The 16,058-nt window shown below is 37.1% G+C and overlaps 1 protein-coding gene and 1 long non-coding RNA gene across 5 annotated transcripts in view; one reads left to right on the plus strand and one right to left on the minus strand.

The window, feature by feature from the left end:
- LOC109373272 (uncharacterized protein C8orf34-like) overlaps positions 1-16,058 on the plus strand; it is a 186,780-nt gene that overhangs the window by 12,397 nt on the left and 158,325 nt on the right. The gene's annotated exons all lie outside the window — the stretch shown is intronic.
- The window catches only part of LOC109373273 (uncharacterized), a 59,459-nt gene continuing 44,227 nt past the window's right edge, over positions 827-16,058 (minus strand). For both annotated transcript variants that reach the window (XR_002122193.1, XR_002122192.1), the window contains 2 exons: positions 6,816-6,890; positions 827-861 (listed from right to left, as the gene is read on the minus strand). This is a non-coding gene — a long non-coding RNA (uncharacterized LOC109373273). The remainder of the gene's footprint in view (positions 862-6,815; positions 6,891-16,058) is intronic.

The following is a 16,058-nucleotide window of genomic DNA, read 5'->3' on the forward strand; positions in this document are numbered from 1 at the left end:
ATTCCTTAAGTTTATTCTTTTCTGAGAAGCTCTTTATCTCTCCTTCAATTTTAAGTGATAGCCGAGCTTGGTAGAGCAATCTTGGTTGTAGGCCTTTATTTTGCATCACTTTGAAGATTTCCTGCCACTCCCTTCTCGCCTGCAGAGTTTGTGTGGAAACGTCACTTGTTAGTCTTATAGGAGTTCCTTTGTATGTAACCTGCTGTCTTTCTCTTGCTGCTTTCAGGATCCTGTCTTTGTCTTTAACCTTTGCCATTCTTACTATGATGTGTCTTGGTGTGGACCTGTTTGGGTTCAGCTTGTTGGGAACTCCCTATGCTTCCTGGGCTTGTATGTCGATTTTCTTCAGCAGGGTAGGGAAGTTTTCAGTCATTATTTCTTTAAATAGGTTCTTGATCCCTTGCTTCTTCTCTTCTCCTTCTGGTATTCCTATGATGCGAATGTTGTTGCGATTGATGTTGTCCCACAGATCTCTTAAACTATTTTAATTGTTTTTTATTCTTTTTTCTTTTTGTTGTTCCAAGTGGGTGATTTCTGCTATTTTGTCTTCTAAATCACTGATCCGATCCTCAGCTTCATCTAATCTACTGGTGATTCCTTTGAGTGTGTTCTTCATTTCAGTTATTGTACTCTTTAGTTCTAACTCATTGTTTTTTATGATTTCTGTATCCTTATTATGTCCTCCTTAAGTTCCTGAAACATTCTTATCATCAGTGTTCTAAACTCTGTCTCTGAAAGGTTGCATACCTCTGTTTCATTTAGTTGCATTGCTTGAGGTTTCTTCTGATCTTTTACTTGGAACATGTTTCTTTGTTTCTTCATTCTGGCTGTCGCTCTGATTGCTTCGATTTATTAGATCACCTAGAAAGAAAAGAGAAAAAAAAAAAGAGAGAAAAAGGGAAAAAATAGGAAAAAAGAGAAAAAAAAGGGAGGGGCTCTCTGCCCACTTTAATCTGCAGACCACTTGCTCAGCAATAGAGAGATTCTGGGCGACTCAGCACCAGCTGTTGGGGGGAAGGGCTCAGTTCGTCATGCGCCGACCCCCCTCTAGACTTGAAGTAAGCTTCTCACAATTAGTTGCTGTGTGCTCTGGAACTGTGCTCACCACTAAAAATCCTCACACATTGTTGCGGGCTGTCTGCTGCTGCAAAAAACCCTCTGTGGCCTGCAGAGGTAGGAGCTAAGGACCAGGGGCTCAGGGTGCCCCTGGCAACACAGCTCTAGGTGGGCGGGGCAGGCCCCCAAGGCACCACAGGGTGTGGTCAGTGGCCCCCACCAAGTCAGAGCAGCATGCACTCCTGCATCAGCAGCCAACACACACAAACTCGCCCGGAAAGCCCCGGCTGAATCACGCAGGCACACAGCTCGCCGCCGTACACTCCCAGGTAAACTCCCTGTCTCAGCCTGTCCCAATCAGCTGCTCAAAGATCAGGCCGAGCAGCCTGACAGCCAGTTGCCACCAAGACAACTCTGCACATGCAGTGCGGAAATCAGGACCTAAGGCGAGTGCGCACTCCTGGGTCTCAATAAGCAGTCTGTTGTAGTTGGTGCGCGCTTGCCTGGCGTTTCCCTGGCTACGCAGCACAAACAGTATGGAGGGTGGGGAATCCAAGGCCGCATGTGCACGCACACATGCACTCCTGCGCCAATTCCAGCAGACCAATACAGTCCCAGACCTGAGCGCCCTGAAAAAATGGCGGCCTCCTTTGCACTACTCGTGTGGAAGCTCCAACCAGGGGAACAATGGTCCCAAAAACCTCCAGCTCCCATGCCAGAGGCGCTCAGTTCAGTCCTTCCCGCAGGCTCCTGGGCTCCGCTCACAAAGCTACTCCCTCCACCAGGAACCAGGTGAGTGCTCACCAGTGAGCGAGTCAGTGTGCCGGCTCCACTGTTTCTCCAGCCGCCCCCAGCCTCACCGAGCCGAGAAAAGAGAGTCCTCACTATTTTCTCCTTCCAGCTATCGTAGAACTCTTTCCAGCAAAGTAACTCTGGGCTGGTGAGCACGGTGTGGGGCCGGAGGGTCTCGCCCCCAACCGGAGAAGCCTCCCCACTGCTGAGGTATCCCTTGCTGGGTTCGCCCTCTCTTGTCTCCACCCCTTCTATCAGACTCCACGTGGCCTCCTCTTTAAGTGCTTCGTTTAGAGGTTCTGCTCATCTAGGGTCCAGGGAACTTCCGAGGTTGAATATCTTATAAATTATTTGTAATTCTGGTGTGATCCTGGGAGGTAGTCGGCACAGCATCTGTCTATTCCATCTTACCGCTTAAAAAATATTTTTATTAAAATATAGTTAACACATTATAGGGCTGGCCAAGTGGCTCAGTTGGTTAAGAGCTCACTCAAGAGTGTGAGCTCTGAGCAACAGGGTCACCGGTTGGATTCCTGGCCCGAGCTGAGCGTCCACTGTGCTGCCAACAGGTGACCTGTCTTCCTTTATATATATATATATATATATATATATATATATATATATATATACTCAAAACACATGCATAAGGAGCTACTGTTCTACCTGATGGGAGATTTTATTTGAAATTCTACTAGATTTTATAGTTTTATGTGTCAAAAATCTGACAGCAGTGATGATTTCTTCAGAAGTATAAAATAGTACAAATTAGTGCATATTGGAAGATTTTCTGTGCTTGTTAGGACTTCCTCAGTGAAGTGCTCCTTTTTCTTCAGAAAAGAAGTGAAATAGGGAGATCTGAATTCCTTACTTTCATATGTATAGAAATTTGAATAAATATTAACTACAGCTGGAAGCTGTTCTAAGTAAAATAATGAGTTTATGCAAAAATTTAAACTGTACATGACATTTCGGTATTAATTATGCTGTCTGCAAAAAGAGAAATACAAATACCAACCATTAAATGTTGGAAATGTCATTAGGAGAAAGGCACAAGAGTATCATAAGTTTATAATTTTTCATCTGTAAATATGACTAGTACTTAGCTAATGTGATGCATTCATATTCTCTGTGAATTGTATTAAAATGCCAATAAAATGGTTATACATCTAAGTCAGTGTAAACTAAATATCTAAAGCTAAAAGTAGTTTATAACAGCTACTTCTTAATCACTCTTTTTGTCAAGCTGTTACTCTTCAGTTTATATTGCTACTTTTGGCACTATAAACAGTGTAGTGTTCTAATCCTTCATACTGTCACTCCCTGAAGTGCTTGTATCAGATTGCTGCCTACTCTTAGTTTCAATCCCATATGTGTTACAGACTGCAGGGACACGTTGGACAAGAGTTTGAAATTGGTATTAGAGATGGATACTATTTTTTCATCTTATGAAATAATTGAAGTAGTTAAAAAAAAAAAGATACTTGGTCAGAAGAGAGGTGTGCAATCTCTAGAGCTCACACGATGTGTGTGGAGGCTGAGGTGCCCAGTCCCTGCTGTGGGCACTGAATACCCAGTAATGGGTGGTCTTTAATGGGGTTCTGTGGTAAGAGTGAACAAAGGCAATATGATGAGTCTTCCGTATGCGGTGTGTCCTAAAGGGTCTACATACATGAAAGAGCTGTAGTTCCTGGTCTTTAGCAGCATATCATTTTTATTGAGACTTAATCAACTATTATCATGGGCTCCGAGTGACAAGGTAAGTTATTTACCTCTTAAAGCTTTGACTTCCTAATTTGGACAGGTTGGATGATAGCTTACTTTTTTGTATGATGGACTTACACATGCTATGAGGTTTCTCTTCCCCCCATTTAAAAAAAAATAAAATCGTCTTATTGGACATCAAAAATGACTGTTATTCCCAATGTTTTGTAGGAACTGTGTAATAATCGTGCCTTTATTCCTATTCTGAGATTCAAAGGGTTAGGTCATTCACTTATCACTAATTTAATGTTCTTTTTACACACCACACACACACACACACACACACACACACACACACACACACACACACAAACTGTTCTATATGTCCTATATCTGATTTTCTGGAAATATACATTATTAGAATAATATTATAAGTATATGGACATATTTAAAAAATAATAATATCCTTTCCCTGAGGATTTAAAGCCTTAAATACTCTTTGGTAGAGGATATAATACAAACATTAAAAAGTATTCAGGTAACATTCAAGTAGTTTTTCTCTTCTAAATATGGTGCTTAGTTAGGGATGAAAAGTTATTGAAACCAAGAGTCTCTAAGATAGCCATGCACTGTTATAAGTAACAGGTAGCATATCTCTTAACAGAAGGAAACACCACAACTTACTTTTTCTTAGACACAGTCCTTTCAATATAATTGTCTACATAATCATTATTAAATCTATTATACTTTGAGGCTTTGTTTGAATAGTGTGTTTGATGTATTGATATAACAGTCAAAATTTACAGAGTTCTTATTGTGTGTCAAGCAATGTGCTAAATGCATCGTCCATTTGACATCTGGTGTGATCAAAACTCTATGGTCAAAATTCATTCTTCTCATTGATTCTTAATTCAATCATGTTCTATGAAAATCTGATAGGTGAGAAACATTTCAAAGTCAAATACATATTAAAATAGCCTTTTGTTTCCACATTTGCAAATCAAAAAGGCATAAAAGAAATCCACAAATACAACTTGGGAATTTCCTTTGAACTTATTAATATAAACTAGCATATTGAAATGCACACAGATCAATTAATTTGTAAAGGTGTTTCTCTTTTTAAAGTTCATTCATTTCCCAAAGGATTGTATCTTTATATTTATTTTATAGCTGGTTCTGTAAAATATTTCCAAAAGTTTTAAAATGCTTTATACGAAAGCATTAAATGCTTTCTCTACCTAATTGCTATGCAAAGTGTGCTGTTTGGACCAACAATATCAATATCTTCAGGGAGCTTATTAGCAATACAGACTGTGAGGCTCCACCCAAACCTATGAAATCAAAATATGCATTTTTACCAACACTCCCACTATTCATACGCACATTTGATAAGTTCTACCTACTATTAAAAGTAAATTTAAGTGCTTTAAATAATTCTATTATTTTTATAAGGTCATAGAGAGAAAAATATCATACAGAATGTTAATATAAACATGTAAGAAAATATTCAACTTTTCTTTAAATTAGTGATATTTTTAAACATTGTGTGAATTGATTTATGTTATGCACTTGCACTTTGAAATGTCTGGAATATATTTAGAATTACATGTTATATAGAGATTTAAAAATTTTTTATGCATTGTTGAAAACATGAATGAGAAAACTTGAGGCAAATTTAAAGAGAGCACTCCTTTGCTGCTTAAATTTTCTTATACCACAAGGGGGCGCTAATGCTTTTGATTTGCAATACTAAAATTTTACAGCTAGATAAAATTAAGTTTTCAAACAGAATGAATACATATAATATATAAGTAAAACGCACACAGGACAAAATTGTGTAGGTTATTAAAATGGAAAGCTGGTTTGTCAATTACATTTGTTTTACGAGTTTCTTTTTATGTAAAAAAAACCTTCATATTTCTGTTATTTTTTTTTTGAACTTTACAAAGTTTAAAGAAAATATTTAGCATAAAAACACTGAAGAAAATTTGCTGACATATGAACAGAGGCTATCCCATGAGACTAGCATTAAGCAGATTATTCTCCTCGTCTACACGCTTTTCTGTATTTTTTATTTTACTTTGTACCATGGTCGTGGGAGATTACATTTACAATCAGCAAAAAAAAAAAAAAAAGTTAAGGAAGGATGGGAAAGAGAGAGAAGGGTGAGAGGAAAGAAGGAAAGAAAGGGGGGTGGAGGGAGGTTGAATGATTCGTTTTGCACTTATTTACCAAGATGTTTTGTGGCTAATACTCAAATTTGGCTTGAAACTTAGAATGATTTAAACATATTCAGGACACATGAAACAAAGCATTTGATGTCTTGCAAATAGGATTAAATAAAATTGACAATGTCTGGATAGCCCCTAAACTTTCTTATCTTCACACTTTACATACTGAGGCTACAAGGAAAGTATGATAACATGACTTCCTTTGGAGTTCCTGCTTAAATCAGTGCCACAGTGGACATCCTTTCAACAGAAACTCCTTACTGAGTGAGACTAAATCAAAACCAGTAGAAATGTGTTCCTCCAGCAGGATATTATGATTCTTTTAAATCAGTGTGACACCCTTAATGTGCTTGCATTACTAAATCTAGAACGAACTTGGTGGCCTTAGAAGTAGGTTTCTAAGAGGCTTCATTAATGTGCTAAAAGTCATTTAGCCCCAGGAGCTACAGCAAAATATTTAGAAAAATACATCTGTGGTTCAGTATAGATAAAATACGACAAGTCAGTGTAGGTTGATTTTCCACTACTGATCTACAGTCTGAAGAGTTTAACTAGTTAGCAGGTTTTGCCTTGGTTGACATCTTTTTGCCACTAGTATGTAAAACATACCTGAATATCACTAATATATTTGAATTTCATTTAGTTGCATTTCTAGTCAAAATTTGATCCATTGCTCTTTTAATTTTGACAGAAAATGTTCCTTAGAGGAAAAAAAATACATATTGTTCAAAAGTTAAAGTCAAATAACTGATCACAGTTGGAGTATTTGCCAGTGTTAGTCCCCAGTTATGTAATGTGTAAATAATCAAACCTGTTTCTTTGTTAAGGGGTAGAGCTCTTTAGATGCTGAGAAAGCATACGCTTCCCTCATTAAAAGAACCCAGCATGAGTCTTGCAAAATGGCGCCGAAAATAATTTTTCAGAATGTCCAAATGAGAAGGAGTAACATGTATTTAGGTGGTTGGTGCTTCATACTCTTCCCCTTTGAGTCCTTCTCCCCTTAAGGTTCTGAGACTTTATTTGTTATCACCAAACCTGTGTGCATCGTCCAGCTGCTCCCAGATGCCGAAATTGGTGTGTCTTGGTGGATTTTGCCATGTGACAGAATTCCTAAACAAAAATGGAAATAATTGATGACAGCAGAATTTTTGTAAAAATTCACTTTTCCAGAGCACGTCCATTCTTACAGATGCGAATAGAAGGACTGAACAAGTATAGTAGTTAGGCGTAACTTAATTTATCTTATCATAATATAAAAACACATTAGTTCCAAAGGACCTAATACAGAGAAATTACTTTCTAAATGGCTGCTCATAAGAGTATTAAAATATAAATCCATAGTAATACAGAAACTAAAACAAAACTACAATTAATGAGTGGCAAAGTTGACATACAAGTATGTATAGTGAGAGAAGACTTTTCACTCCCAGAACTGTAAAGACTGTCTTGCACAAAATCCCTCCAAACCAAGAACTTAGTTTTTCTTAAATAGAGAAACAAAATATCAGCACATTAAGGGATACTGGAAATCACCCAAGTTCTGCCTTCTAAAGTTATAGGAAAGATGAAAAAGAAGAGGAAGAAGAAGAGGAAGAGAGAAGGAAGGAAGGAAGGAAGGAAGGAAGGAAGGAAGGCAGGAGGAAGGAAGGAAGACTTGCTAGTGCATCTCATTGGCAGAACCAACTTGCATCCAGAGAGTAAAGTAGTTCTCAGTCTTCTAACTCCTGTGAAACTGGGAAAAACATATAAAAGGATAGGAAGGGGTGCTGAGCAGAAATAGACAACAGAGAAAACATAGGGGAGAAAAGGAATAATTTGCAGGAAGGAAAATATTAGGTATATTAGATGCCTACCATGCATGAGAAGCTGTAAAGGGCTTTACTTAAGTTATTTATTTAATTTAATATATTCAACAACCTTGAAACTATCATCATTTATACTGTGACTTAGATAATTTAAGTAACTTGCTCAAGTTCACGTAACTAGTAAATGATAGAGTAAATATATAATATTTGAATCAATTTTTCTCTGAATCAGAAATTGATTCCCTAGTCACTATATATTGCTAACCTCAGTGAATTATTCAGATATATTTAAATTATTACCCATTTCCAAATCGCCACAGTGATATTTTTCAATGTATTAATCCAATTCCATTTTTTAAAGGTCAATTAAGTCACGTATTTAAATGGTTCTCAACTAAAGTATCAATCTGTACTCTTATGTTATCAATGACTATAACAAATTCTGTAGTTTGTAACTAGCAATACTTGAAGAGCCTAAGATTATAAACGATGCCTTTTTTCAGATTAGAATACATTCAAAGTTTTGGTAAAACATCATTATCTCACTTCCATTCCATTCTGCACTCCGGAGTGGTAGAGATGAGCTGGCTATCTGCAGAACCCTACAGAACATACTATTATTTCACCAATCCTACACTCAGTGTGAGTGGCTTTTCCGGACAGTTATGAATCTTAACGTATGTTACTTGTGATTAAGTTAAAAAAAAAGTGCAAAACTTTTCAAAAAATTCTGGATATACCTATAGAAGTATATGTCACCTATGTGAATGTGATCTGTCATGTGAAGGTAACATTTTTATCATGGAAGAAAAATGATTGAAAGTGACTGATGTAGAATATTGAAGACAGATTTTTCTGGCTGTGGATTCATTAATGCTTGACGCATTAAGTCTTTTTATTCAACAAATATGTATTATATGCCTACTGTTTGTAATGCATTGCATAGGTAGAATTAGAAAATCTGCCCCTAATTCTGAAATAGCACCTCAAACTAATCGGATTTGCTCCATTTTGCCCCCTAAACTCATTTGAAATTGTTGCCCAAAGCCCTGCATCCTGACTGAATTCTCAAGGAGAAAAAGAGGTGATCAAAGAATGAAGGCACACAAGAGGAGATGAGCAAAGCAAAGTATTCATATGGGTATCTGTTTTCCTCAATAGGGGGCATTTTATCCCACCAACTGAGATGTATATATCTTTCTGTGGAAATTCTACTTCTATGCATATAAACATACACGTCAGTATCTGCAATGTCCAGTCTCTTAGGCATCAAATACACAGAAAGAGCAAATGCATCACAAAGAGAACAGCTGGGAACCATTACTCATATGCATCGCCAGGATCAAGGTAAAAAACTCCGCAGGTGGAGTGTTCTCTGACAAAATAGTCCAGAAATCTGGGAAAAGAAACATTGTTTAAAACTTAGGTCTTAAAATAAATCATGACTGTAACTTCCTTTGGTCTTGGTTTTCTTCCTTCCTTTCTTTTTTTGAACCTGGTTCTTATTGCTTAAAAATGGAATATTTGGCATGATAAAAATAATAAACATGAATTGAGTTGTGATGGGACTTAAAGGATATCATAAAGAACATAGAATTCGGTAGAGCCCTTTTTCCTCTGCTTCTGCAGTTTATCAACATACCAACATCAATTTTTTTTGTTTGTTTTCAAGTGGTGATGTGGAAAGAGGACTAGATGAAATGGAATTCCTGGAATCGAATGCAGACCTGTCATTATGCAGATAGGCTCCGGAGGTTGCTTCCTCTCTCTAGACCTCAAATATTAAGATGTCTGAACTGAGATCCTTTAAATCACAAAATTCTGTGTTTGAGCTTGATGCTCAGCATTGGGCTGCCCGCGGAAACTTGAAAGCCTAAAATGTGAACTTAGGTTGCCCTTAGGATGCTTATAGTTCAATTTATTGAGCAAAATATGGAGAAAAATGGTGTGGTGAACAGATCTGCAGAATAGAGAAAGAAAACTACCATGTTTAGCAGTGATGGAACAAGTGGGAAAAAACTTTAAAAGGTAGGGAGGAATTTTATGGAGTAATTTGTAGATTTTGTTGGATCAAGAGAGGGATAAAAGACATTTTCCATATATGGTTAGATGGACATCTGGATTCTCATATTGGATAAAAGGTGTATTAGGTAAAATATTGAGGAGACAGCTATGTTGTTTGTATTTTGTTTTCTATATGTTGAAACACTAAGGTATTATCTATCACAGCATAACAAATGATCCTAAAACCTAGTGGCTTAAAACTACAAACATTTATTATCTTAATTTTGATGGATCAGAAATTTGGGATCAGATTAGCTGGGTGCTTTTGGCTCAGGGTCTGTTATGAGGTTATAGTCAGGATGGCAGCCAGGTTGGATGGGGGTGGTGGTGCTGGGTTGACACAGAGGCTCACTCGCATGGCTGTGGGCAGGAGGCCTTAGCTTCTTGTCCCATAGACTGCTCCACAAAGCTGCAAGTGTCCTTATGACACGGTGCTTACTACCCCCAAGAGTGAGCAATCCAGGAAGAGAGAGAAAGAAAGATGAAGAGGCAGAGAGACAGACAGAAGCAGAAGCCACATGTCTTTTATGAGTCAGCTTCAGAAGTAACACACTATCACTCCTGCAATATTCTGTTAGTCACTCGGTTCAACCCTGAAACAACGTGGGAAGGGGCAGAGTGTGAATACCAGGAGACAGGCTCACTGGGGAGCATCTTGAAGGCTGGCTGCGACAAATACTAAAGCCAACTATAATACTAAGAACTGAAGACAGATGAGATTTTAATTCTAAGTACAGTGAAAACCTTGGATTGCAAGTGACTTTGTTTGTGAGTGTTCCACAAGATGAGCAAACATTTCTAATACTTTTTAACTTGGTAAATGAGTGATGTCTTGCAATACGAGTAGTTTGTTTCTGCAACGAATTATGCTCGCAAACCAAAGTATTACTGTATATATATCGGGGTGCCAAAAAATGTCTACACGTTTTAAGAGATGTTATCTATGCTCAAGCAGTAGTTCGCCATAATCAGAAGTGTCTGGATGCTGATGGGAACCACTTTGAGCACCTCTTGTAATTGCAGAAGTCAAATGTGACTTGTATTCATCTTTTGTCACCAGTATATATTATTACAATTTTAATAGTCTTTTTCCTTTCTTAAAATGTGGATACATTTTTTTTTGGTACCCGCTGTATATGTATATATAAAGGAGAGGAAAGGTTTTTGCAGAGGAAGACATTTAACATGCCCTTCATTACACCTTTTATTATTTGCTGAGAACAATGCAAAATATTACCAAGTCGAGCTAATCTAAAGATAAAGAATAAATCTTAAAACATATGGAATATCGTTAAAATGGGCTACAAATTCAGATACGCTGTATATTTGACCAGTTTAGGCATAAGTCCAAAAATTAAGTACTTTAAACACTGAAAGATATAAAATATTTCTGAAAAACTGGAGAAGTCTTTCTGAGCCAAGAAGCCATAAAGGGTCTATCTTTTTACTACATTACATTAATATTTGCTATCATAGAATCTAGGTTGTTGTAGCACATCTGTTACCCTAAAAATCGTGTATTTTTTTATTTTTATTTTCAAGTTTCAGTGATGATTTATAAGGCTTAAATACGGTTTAAATCTCTATTTGAACAGCAAATGCAAGATGCCCCTACCCACCTTGAAGTCAGTGGACCCCCCATAATTTTGCATAGTTGACTTGATATCCCCAGGAATACTTTCTTGCTGTATAATTCTGTATTGTTTGCCTTCTTGCCATGAGCTTTTAACTTAAGGGTTAAAATATAGGAATGATCAGACTAAGGTTGTATTTTTTTTATTTCAGCATTCAACATACATTTTTTTTCATTGGGGAACAGTGTGTTTTTCCAGGACCCATCAACTCCAAGTCAAGTAGTTGTTTCAATCTAGTTGTGGAGAGTGCAGCTCAATGGCCCATGCAGGGATCGAATCAGCAACCTTGGTGTTATGAGCACTGCACTCATGAACTTGTTGCAACGATGTTGCTAACTGTTTTTGATATCAGAGGGATTATTCATTATGAATTTGTACCAACTGGACAAACAGTTAGCCAAGTTTACTATTTGGAAGTGTTGAAAAGGCTGCGTGAAAAAGTTAGACGACCTGAACTTTTCGCCAACAATTCATGGCTCTTGCATCACGACAATGCACCAGCTCACATGGTACTGTCTGTGAGGGAGTTTTTAGCCAGTAAACAAATCACTGTATTGGCACACCCTCCCTACTCACCTGATCTGGCCCCCAATGCCTTCATCCTTAAGCCAAAGAGAAAGGAAATGTTGAAAGGAAGACATTTTGATGACATTCAAGACATCAAGGGTAAGACTACTACCATTCCAGAAAAAGAGTTCCAAAATTGCTTTGAAGGGTGGAGTAGGTGCTGCATCGGTGCATAACTTCCCAAGGGGAGTACTTCAAAGGTGACCGTAGTGATATTCAGCAATGAGGTATGTAGTGCTTTTCCTAGGACGAGTTCATGAACTTAATTGTCAGAACTCATGTATTTAATTACTTATACATTGTCTACATGTCACCTATCAGTAATATTGCAATGAAAAATATGCACTTATGTAAAAAATTTGCAGTTATGGTTAGATGTGATTAGATCGTTCCTTTTCTACTGCTTAATGTGGCTGACAGTGACCTTGTTGGAATTTATTGGAAAATCATGAGACTATGATATTTCAGAAAGGTCTAGAAATCCAGTTGAATGGAAAAAGACCAAGTGAGCTGTAGATATCAATCCATGCAACAAAGTCTTATGGGTGCTCATAAGCCAGGTCTTCATGAATGTGAAGGACAGTCAGTTATGCGAAAATGGACAGTGGCAGTTTTACATGCCACTAAGACTAATGACAGAAAGTTGCTAATGACTGATCTCAGCTCTGCACTAGGAACAGTTTAATTAAAAAAGATTTTCTTACTACCTTTTGTTTTCATTAACCCAAAGAGCCTGGCCTTTGCAGCAACTCGTGGCGTTTTACTGTGGAGCCAAGGTAGGGAGAACTGGGGATATTAATTAAAGGAAGTTCCTGTTGTACAGGAACAAAGGGAAATCCCAAACACCTTAGGCAGAAGGGATGGTGCAAAGCAGAAGAGAACAGGTAGATGATAGTCCTAATTCTTATCCCCTCTTGAAGCCAACTGCAAGGGATTGAAATCATTAAATCAATAAAATTGGAATCAACAAAACACTGAAACATCCAACTACACATAGAAACCCCCAAGGATTTGAGTCTGGGTATCTATTGTATAATCAGGATAAAGTTCCAGGCCTCCAGTTCAGGGGTCGACAAACTTTTGAGACAGAAGAGCCACCGGAGGTCGGCAAACTGCGGCTCGCGAGCCACATGCGGCTCTTTGGGTACGTACATGTGGCTCTAAAGTAAAATTGAAAATGAAAATAAAACTAGCATAGTTTCACTTATAAAATTTTAAAAGGATATTATTCACATAATGGTGATTATGTAAAACTATATTTATGGTTCTCGAATAATTTCTGAATTGTGAGGGACAGGATTGGCTCTTCCAGGAGTTGGCAAGCTTTTGAGATGGAACGTACCCAAAGAGCCGCATGTGGCTCGCGAGCCGCAGTTTGCTGACCCCTGCTCTAGGAGATGCCCAGCCCTTAGCTCAGAGCTTTATTCAGTTTGATGTGGGAGCGATAGAGGACACTGGCAGGAGAAAGTGTCTAGCAATGGACCTGAGGCAGGTCTGACTTCCCATAGCCAATGATATTCCCATGCAACTAGGGTAGGCCTTCCACCAACCGAGGGCCTGGTAGACGCCTGGAGTCAGGATAAAGATTCTGTAATGTGTGGGGACTCTCATTGGAGTTGGTGGATGCCAGCACCGCATTGTAAAAAAATACTCAGTTGAGATCTATCCCACCACCAAAGATCAGACCAGCCACACTGCAGGAGAGACCTATGAGAAAGTACTATGTAGATTTGAGGTCCTTTCTCCATTGCTAAAAACATGAGGTCATGTGAGGCTCCACGTACACTCTGCTACCACCTTGGATGAATCAAGAGGAGAGGAGGAATATCTGATAAGTTGACATTTAATGTAAAAGAGCTTAAGGCTTTCAGGAGAAAGCCGGTGAACTGAAAATCCTCCAACTCCTTTATTTAACACAATAATATTATTGATGGTTTCTCTGCTTTTTTCCATTACCTAATAGGGTAGAGAACTTGACAAGAAGAATAGATATAATAAAGAAGCTACATTTTCATAGCACATTTGGACAATATCCAGTAAAATCTGAACCATCCAACAAGATTAGGCATCTTTGAAAAAATCTCACACTGCTGCTTTAAAGATAACTCCCAGACCCACCTCACTGATGGTATGAATGGTGTTAATTTCACCTCCATGGTGAGACAAGGGGACAGGGAAAAAGAAATACTAAAATGTTCCTAACATTTCATAAATAATAGGTTCTCTAACGTTGGGTGGGGCAACAGCTAAACTATAGGCTAATTTAACATATTTTCCCCTGATCATCATAATGGATGCTCACAGATAACCCAGAGTTGACTAAAATATACATCCCACTAGATATAGATAATGCCTTGTATCATGTGGGAGGAAGCAGTATTTCCCAAGCCCCTGGGCCAGGCATAACATTAACTGCTTTCACATGTATGTGTTCAGTGTCATTCTCACAAACTCATAAAGTACATGTTATATTTCGCATTTCTCAGGTGCATACACTACAACTTAGAGAATTTAAGACTGTAAATGAATTGCCCGTGCTCAGGCTGTTACTGAAAGCTGACCCCAGAAGCGTCATCATTTCATGAATTCTTCCATGATAAGAGTGTTTGTTCTTAAATTGAAATATATATATAAATATGGATAGGGTGAGATTACTGTAAGAAAAAAAAAAAGAAAAGAAAGTAATCTTTCTAAGGAGTGAATAATCTCTTTTTATTTATCTTTTTTTTTTAACTTGTAAATTTAGTTGTGAATTGTCTGCCTTAGTTCATGACAAATTCTCACATGTGTCCCTACAATGTCCCTGTTCATTTATTTTATGCAGTTGTTTTTTTCCCTTTCATCCTCTATTTGTGTTTTCATTTTTCATACTCTTCATATATACATTCACAGTAATGCATTTAAACTTTTTAAAAACTATAATTACTTTTTCCGTTTTGCAAAAATTTCCTTTTGGAATTTTGATTGGAATTGCATTTAATCTACAGGCCAATGTAGTGTAGCTCTCTGTGCAACTTTTCTAACTTTTAATTTGTGTTTATGTGTTTGTCCATAGACCTAAGATTTCTTCATTAGGTTAATTCCTGTATAAAGTATTGTTTCAATTTTCATTGTCATTGTATCTCATTTTCTAAAAGCTGATTCATTTTTGTTTTTTTTTAGCAGAGAGAGATGGTTTTGAGTTTTATAGGTTAATCTTTTATCCTTTAAACCTACTCAAATCTCTTTATCCTAGTTGTGTATTAAAATATCTGTTAGGCTTCCTCTGTAGTTTATTAAGTGCATAATTTCATTTTCACCTCATCTTTTTTAATCGTATGTCATTGGTTCTTTTTCTCATTTTCTTTCACATGTTGAACAATAGCAATCATGATGGGTGGCATTATCTTGTCCCCATTCCTAAAGGGAATGCATATAAAGTTATCTCTTCAATGTCACGTTTGTCATAAGGTTTGGCATTTAACCTTTATCTTTATCAAGTTACAAATTCTTCTCCTGTGTTATTTTTCCTGAGAGTTGTTAATCAGGAGCATTTGTTCAATTTTATTAAATGCTGTTACTGTGTCTGTTTTTATCAACATGTGATTTTCTCCCGATGATCCTTTAATGTAATCAATTATACTGACAGATCTTTGTGAGGTTGAAATTTTGAAATGAAAATTTATTTCATCGTGTCTTTATTATGGTCTTGGTACAGTGTTAAAATCAATTGAGTTATTTTTAGCATTTTCATATTTATCTTTATATGTGAAATTTAGTTTGTAAATTTTGGCACTGTCCTTATGTATTAGTCTTTAAAAATGGTTTGGATGGTTTTTTTTTCGTTTTTTTCTTTACCTGTTTTCTGAGAGAATTCTGTAATGTAGAGACTCTCTATTAGTGTCATTAAAATTTGGTGGAACCACTTGTAAAAAAACTTTCTTAGCCTGAGGGGTTTTTGTTTTTACTTGGGTGGAGGGAGATTTTTAAATATATTATTGTTTAATTTCTTTAGTACTTATTAGTCTAGTAAATTTTTTTTCCTTCTAATAATTTTATTTTTAAAATCTTTCACTCGTGGCATATAGTTGCTTATAAAACTGGTATTTCTATATTTCCATTTTGTACTGTGTTCGCTTTCGACTTTTCTCTCGTTTTTTTCTTCTGTTTTGCCAAAGATTTATTTTATTAGTCTTGTAAGGAAGTATCTTTTAGTCTTATTAATTGTG

The sequence above is a fragment of the Hipposideros armiger genome, unplaced genomic scaffold (assembly GCF_001890085.2).
Source record: "Hipposideros armiger isolate ML-2016 unplaced genomic scaffold, ASM189008v1 scaffold_698, whole genome shotgun sequence".
NCBI classification, from domain to species: domain Eukaryota; kingdom Metazoa; phylum Chordata; class Mammalia; order Chiroptera; family Hipposideridae; genus Hipposideros; species Hipposideros armiger.